The sequence below is a fragment of the Bolinopsis microptera genome, chromosome 5, assembly GCF_026151205.1.
Source record: "Bolinopsis microptera isolate Bmic1 chromosome 5, MBARI_Bmic_1.0, whole genome shotgun sequence".
In the NCBI taxonomy this organism is placed as follows: Eukaryota; Metazoa; Ctenophora; class Tentaculata; order Lobata; family Bolinopsidae; genus Bolinopsis; species Bolinopsis microptera.
Genome location: NC_087076.1, coordinates 20558066 through 20566227, shown reverse-complemented (window position 1 = coordinate 20566227; position 8162 = coordinate 20558066). Strand labels below are relative to the sequence as shown.

General features: G+C 36.4%; 1 protein-coding gene across 1 annotated transcript in view; it reads right to left on the bottom strand.

The window, feature by feature from the left end:
• Positions 1-800, bottom strand: part of LOC134814771 (putative RNA-binding protein 15B) — a 49363-nt gene extending 48563 nt beyond the window's left edge. Inside the window, exon 1 of the mRNA XM_063822985.1 lies at positions 780-800. The gene's annotated coding sequence lies outside the window, so the exon portion shown is untranslated. The remainder of the gene's footprint in view (positions 1-779) is intronic.
• Positions 801-8162: the final 7362 nt, after the last annotated feature.

Here is an 8162-nt window from a genome sequence, read left to right as displayed (position 1 = left end):
TGATTTTGTCAACTTCTTCTTGGTGATCTTTTGCTTGATTTTCTGGTGTTTTGCTGGACATGATTAATACAGAGCGATATGAAGGGGCAACTGGTGCTGGAGATGGAGGAGAAGAAATTTCAGTTTTGTCCGGAGATGTTTTCATATTCACAACTTTCATAAGTAAACCCTTCATGTCCTCCATAGATTGGGTCAGATTATCTACTCGCCTGTCAATCAGGTCGACTTTACTTTCGGCACTGACTGCGGAGTTCTGTTCAGAGTGTGTCTTGCAGACATTACACACAAACGTAAAAGTCCCAAATCTGGAACTGTTAACACCCTTGGTTGCGTTTCTGTCGGAGTATGCTTTGAAGAAAGTGCGAGGACAGATTACAGCATTATTGATCCTATCTTTATCAGCATCTCGACAAACAGCATGAAATGACGATTTACACAAAAAGCAGGTAAGAGCAGTGTCATTAGCTTGAACATCATTACAGGTGTTACAAGTGCCGTCTTTGATGTAGGCAAACTGGTATTGAAGAATGTTACCTTGTCGCTGTTGAGTACTTTCAGAGGATGTGGATGAGTTCAGGGTAGGTGTGAAACGTTGCGGGGATAACATATCTTCGCTAACATTCCTGTCATTCTTTGGCGTATCATCCTGTAACGAGATTGAGGACCTGTTACCCTCATCATCAAAACCACCTTCTCCGATCATTGCGCACTTCTTTTACAAAGTGAAACAGTGCAGATCAGCAGAGTCAGTAGAGAATCAAAATTGAGTTCGGGGTCCTCAAATTATTTGTTATATAGTAGTGTTGAAAATATTACAGAATAAAAAGATGTAAAACAATTAATAGTTGCTCCGAAAATCTGGAACCAACTACCAATTGAAATTAAGACTTGTTCTGATGTTGATCTGTTCAAAACATTATTAAAAACTCACCTGTTTAAGAAAAGTTATGGCTTGAGCGATTAATTGACAATATAACTTTATGTTATTTGCTTAAACTGTTTAGGATGCAACCTAATGTCATGATCTTTTTGAACTTATTAGCAATTAGACTGTTAGCTCGCTTCATAAGCATATCATCTTCTTTCCAAAACTTTTTATGTCCTATGCATACACTCCTGGATAGTTATCTTGATCTAGTATCTTTGTTTCACACAATAGAGCATAAGTTTTGTGGTTTATCCACTGGGCTTAGAGTTTGTGTTTAAGCTACCAAATTTTATTATTATTTATTTTATAAAAATATAATGCCCATTTGATGTATGACTTTTTGTCCTTGACTACTAGTTTTATTTTGAAAGAACAGGTAACTAACGGGGCAAGGATAGTGAGTGCCAGTAAGCTTTAGCACACACCGAAACGCTAGTCAGTTGAGTTTTTAGAGACAAGGCTCATATTAGGACCAGAAGAAAATTGTTTGCAGACATTAGGGGTTCTGTTTATAGTTGTTACTATGGGTTGCAGTCTTGCTGTGACAAAAAGTCTACACTATAATATGGGTAAGTTTATATTGTGTAGTTAGAGGATATAAAGTGCAGCTTCAAGGTGGATATGGGAGAGCTGGCGAAAGATTATGGCTTTTGTATCAATGGTTAAAATATTCAAATATTCGTATTCAATATTGCCATTTCATAGAAGTGGTTTTTATAAATAACGTTTTCAGATTTCAGTGTAGCTCCGGGAAGCACTAGCGAGCCCACGCGAGACTTTGCTTCAAAATCCTACAAATACTCTAAGACAAAACATTGTCCAGTTACAGAAGCTCAAGTATCATCTTGTCTGTAATGGAGTGAGCTAAGGATTTAATTGCGTCATTGCAACATTACACATCTGTGTAGAATCTTGGGATGACCGTGATAGAGGGTTAATTAGATATACACAATGTTAAGAGAAAAATGAGTGATGAAACTACATAGAAGTATAATGTGAGCCATAGTACTGAACTGTATGATACTAATTCAAACTAATCTGATAACATCGTGTAGTGTTGTTAAGCCTCATGAAATCAACGAAACAATGGTAACAAGAGTCAGAGTGCAAGTGATAATATTCTATTATATGATAATATTCTATATGAGAGTACATTTCGTATTGACATTTCTACGCGTACGTCATACTCATTTTGTAATCATATCGATTGAATTATTTCTGAACTATTAGATATATCAAACTACGCTGTATCGAGGCACACAGCGTGATGCTGCTCATACATGGCCTACACTGTTGATTTGTACTTAAACACCATTTCTTTCTCTGATGCTAGTACAGGTATTGATGAGCACAAGCAACTATGTGGCCCAGGATCATTATATGTAATGACTCGTCGTAGCCAAGCACTGTTCCACCATCGTATCGATGCAGGCGAGATAACTGGGCTGCGCTACAGTATAACATTGAGATCAGTCAGTTCCCTGAATAGAAACGCTACATGTATCATTGGGGACTCGAACACCGGCGGACTGAAATTCGGTTCTGATCCTGCCAAGTCATTCGGCAAATGGCTTCCTGGAAAACGATTCTTTGCCCCAACTGTCGATAGCATTGATCCTTATGTGTCCTGTGGCTATAGAAACTGTGTTATATTGTGTGGGGTTAATGACCTGAAACAAACAGATGTAAAAAGCCAAAACGATATTGATATAATCTACAACCATCTAGTTTCAAAAATTGCCCAGATTCAATCTATTAATCCGGGTGTGCATGTATATGTTTGTCCAACAATTCCTTCTAAACGTGCTGATTTAAATAGAAAGCTTATATACTTTAACAGTTTGATTCGATGTAGGCTGCTCCCGTCCAATTTTGGTGTCAGTTATGTGGATGGATTTGATGAGTTCTGTGATAGGGATGGTCTCCTTAACCGCTCTCTCTCTCGCGACCTCAACAAATACCAAAAACCGGACTTCCTTCACCTCAACTGGAGGGGACTAGCAAAGTTAGGTCAATTTATTCGTAACACTGTTCTTCTCAGGATTAACGGTGGTATCGACAAAAGGAAGAGGAGGTCCACAAGGGTAGACGATAGATCCTACAGGGATGCGACTGCTGGAAGAGAAACTGGTCCTGTTGTTCCTGCTGCTGCTAGTCAGGGTCACGTGGATGGTTACCAACCATGACTCCCCTCATTAAGGAGGTATGTCCTGTCTGTTCTAAGAACATAGTCATCGGCCAAACAATAGTTGAATGTTTTCACTGTGACTGCATAATGCACCATAAATGCTATCGCAAATCAAATCCAAATAGCCAATCTAATGAGTTTTACTGTACTCGTTGTATCCATTTAGACAAGGTTAAATACAACCCATTTAAACTACTCACTGACAATGACGACGACGACAACAACCTAGACGAATACACAACCAAAATCTCAAATACTTTAAATGATTGTAACTCATACACTGCATCTGACCTTACAAATATTCTCTGCAACCAAGTAAAGAAACAATCATCTATTCTCTTTCAAAATATTGATGGAAATAAATCAAATTTTGACAACCTTGCCATTGAAACCTGTAGGTACAAAACAAAATTCTCCGTAATAGCCCTAGCTGAAACCAACACTGGAAAAGAATTAAGCAATCTATTTCAGCTTGACGGTTATAATAGTTACTATCAGGACACAGCACCTAACAAACAAAAGGGCACTGGAGTAGCCCTTTATGTTGACGATAAATTAAATGCTACTGTAATTGAGAATATATCACAAGTCACAGAACATCTAGAAATACTTGTCTTATCATTAAGTAACGAAGATCAACCTGTTAATGTAGGTGTTTTGTATCGTCCACCAAGTGGCTGTATTTCCCAAGCTCTAGTTGAACTTTCTAACCTTCTTGATCACATGCCGAAGTTTAGTTATCTAGCTGGAGACTTTAATATCGATCTTCATGATAAAGATAACAAAAATGTTCAAAAATATGAAGAAATATTATTCAGTAAAGGATTTTGTCCGTTAATATCTATTGTTACCCACGAAAAACCAGGCTGTAAAGCATCCTGCATAGATAACATTATTACTAACGATATTGAGAATGTGATTACTTCAGGCACCCTAAAAGAACGAATAACTCATCACTCACCTATTTTTAACACATTTAACTGGAATGTTGAAGTCAACTCTGAAAAAACTTCTTTTAAACAATATTACGACTTCTGTCAATCAAATGTTAACGGCTTCCTAGTGGATCTTGAAGATGAGCTTAAAACTAAAACAATCCATAACTTTACTGAATTCCATGACACTTACAAAAACTGCGTCGAAAAATCGTTTAAATTAGAGACCCCGAAAACCTCTAAGAGAACTGTTCAGGTTAACCCTTGGATAACTCCCGGTCTCATTTGCTCAATTAATAATCAGCATAAACTGTACGAAAATTGGGTTGAGATAAGAAATAGAAAATGTAAACTCGGGGAAACTGATAACAAGGGCGGCATTTGCCAGTGCCCTGAATGCTCACTAAAACGTAGTCGCTACCTTATCTACAAAGAATACAGAAAAGTCCTAAAGAAAACACGTCAAACTGTGAAAACAGAATACTTCTCTGGTAAATTTGCTGAAAATAGCGGTGATAGTAAAAAGACCTGGGAACTAATAAATCGTATAAGAGGTAAACGGCGGCGTGAAATAAAGCCGCTGTTCACCATAGACAACGTTAAGATAACAAATAGAAGGATCATAGCAAACGAATTCAATAAATATTTTGTATCATTAGCCTCTGACCTAAATACCGCTTACAATGATCTTGGACAAATTAACATAAACAGTATACCTAGTTTCTATGATTATCTACCGCTTTCAAACACTTCCAGCATTTACATGCATGACTGCACAACAGACGAGGTTAGCAAAATCATATCTGAACTTAAAAATGGCAAGGCAAGTGACATACCGATTCATGTAATTAAGCAGTCCTCTAAAATAGTTACTCCTTTACTCACTGTACTGTATAACGAATGTATGAAAGATGGCATATTTCCAGATGACCTTAAAGTTGGAAGGATTAGTCCCATTTACAAGAAAGATAACCAGGAACTCCTTGAAAACTATAGACCTGTATCAACGCTAGCTGTGTTTGGTAAAATATTTGAAAAGATTATATTCAATAGATTATACAGCTTCTTTCATTCACAGAACTCCTTATATGAAAACCAGTACGGATTCCGTAAAAATCACTCGACCAGTTATGCCCTAAATTACTCAGTGAACCACGTAGAATCTTGCCTCAAGAAAAAACAACACGTTCTTGGAATATTTATTGATCTTAGTAAAGCCTTTGATACAATATCACATGAAAAGTTACTGCATAAGTTAGAAAATTATGGAATCCGTGGAAATGCAAATAACCTTATAGCAAGTTACCTGTCGAACAGATACCAGTATGTCTCGGTATTAGGTGAAGAATCCGAGAAACTTCCAGTAGTCTATGGAGTGCCGCAGGGGAGCTGTCTTGGTCCCTTACTTTTTATTATTTATATTAATGACATCCGTAACTCATCAATTATAGGAAAGTTTATACTATTTGCCGACGACACTAACATATTTATAGAAGACACATGTGTCAAAAGACTATACGAAAAAGGAAATGAAGTTCTATCATTTGTGTACAAGTATATGAAACTAAACTTATTACATATTAACATTAAGAAATGTTGTTTTATTCATTTTAAACCCTCACGGGCCAAAGAGGAAGTAGAAAATGACGAGAACATACTAACTTTAAATAATGTAGTTATTAAAAGAGTTCAAGAAGCTAAATTTCTAGGCGTTATTATTGACGACCAACTTAACTGGAAATCACATACGCAGTCACTTAACTCAAAACTTAAATGCGAAGTAGGAAAGCTGTGCAGAATACGACACATTGTCCCAAAGCAGTATTATAAGGATTTATATCATACTCTATTTGAATCACATTTAGGATTTGGAATATCTGTGTGGGGTGGTATTAGCAATAACCGACTTGAACCTATCTTTAAAACACAGAAAAAGTGTATAAGAATTCTGTTTGGGGATAGAGAAGCTTACCTAGAGAAGTTTAAAACGTGTGCCCGAACACGACCTGTTGATAAGCAAAGACTGGGGGTGGACTTTTACCAAAAAGAACACTCCAAGCCCTTGTTTAAAACCCACAGGTTGTTGACGGTCCACAATCTGTACAAGTACACTTGTCTCTTAGAACTATTCAAAATTAATAAGTTAGAGGAACCATTATCACTGTACTCATCATTTAACAGGTCACCACGACGAGAGGATTATTTCATTACATCACAACCATCCTCACAATTCATCTACCAATCATCCTACATGTGGAACAGCTGTCGACAAACATCAAGTAAGATAAGTTTTAATACTCCATCAAACGGGTTTAAGAATATATTGAAAATTGCCTTACGAGAATTGCAATTCAAGCATGATACACTTGATTGGTGTGAGCTTAATTTTGCCACAAATGAGCTCAAGTTCTGATTTATGTGAGTTACTAAAATGACCATATATCTTTTCTCATACATATAACCACTGCACTCCAACCAAAAACATTACTTACACCATACTCCACAAATGATATATATATATACACAAACACACTAGTACCGAGCAATCGCACTGTAAAACATGCTCACAATACACTCAAAATTGGAAATATTCAACGGCTTGTATATGAAACTTACACTTACACTCAGTGTACACCCAGTGTTAACTAGTATTACACACTGGTAAACTCTACGTAACGCGCGAAAATAATAATTCTATGGCGTTTTCATTGTCACATTTCACGTTGACGGGATTAAACGCGCGCGCGCGTAACATCTTATCTTACTGCTATCTCAACGAATAAACACACAACGACTTTGACAATTGACCGACGACTTAACGATTGTGAGTTATGACGGACTTAACTGTATGGGTCAACTACTAAAACTGCATTGTATACTATCTTAATCATTATACTGGACATGAGATGACGAAGTATCTTGAGCAGCACTTTATACCTCCACTTAGAACTTGATTAGTCACGAACAATAGAATCATTATAAATCAATACAATAAAACATCTTGATCAATAAATGCCTAGCAGCACCAGACAGCAGCCGTATACCTTTTTCGACTCCACGGAGTCCCTGATGGACTTTTGTTTACTTTTGTTAATAATTTGACCGCAACCTTTCTTTCTCGAAACACAAATCCTACTGTACTTCATTACAGTATTAAGATAATATAATATAAAGCAAATCATGTGAATATATGACTACGAAATAGATCTATAGACTTGTCCATAATATTTAATACCGTATTGATGGTTTTGAATTTTGTATATTGAATTTTAATGTGAAGCGTTTACTCTTCCCCCTCGGCAATTAATTAGAAAGTTAGATTAATGACAATAATTGCCAAATGACGTAGTAGATATAGATGTTCAATGTTGTAGAGTGATTTCAAGAGTAGTGGTCCACAGGGGCCCGAAAAAGCCGTACAGGCACTTGGGTCCTTATCCTTGTCACTAGTCCCAATTGGATTCACTTTACACAAAACATGAACGTTTACAATTTAGACGTACACATTGGCACGATATTTATTAGAAAGCAAACAGTATAAAATAATACGTGCGTGCGCGGCTTGAGCCGCGCCGCATAACACTCCTGCGCGCAGTGTTGTGACCTCCCTTCGTCCTAATTAGCTCGTATTCAGATTGAACAATTTTGAATTCAAATAAATGTTGTTTCTTTTAGATTTGAATAAACAATAAGGATTTAGTCCGAAAGTAATTTGTCTACTAGATAACATTTAGAAATTATGAACAAAATTGGTAAAAATTTGCCATAGTTGTGACCAAAAAACTACGTGCAGAATTAGATATTTCTTCATAAACGCGTGAACATTTTTGAGTTTAACATTGAATATCTTAGCTCGGTTATTTTAATACTTAATTTTAAAGTATCTATCCGATAACTAAACATTTTATCTTTACGACAGTATAATTTTTTTTTGTATATTTGCTAAATTAAAAAAACAGTAGGAATAGAAACGTCGAAGGTCTTGCGCTTATTTCAGTCACAAAATATACCCTAATCATAAACTTCATAAAACCCACTGAAAATGATGTCTAAAGGCATATCTAGTCCTTACACCTTCCCAAATCATTTAGCAAGGATTCAGAGCCAGCTT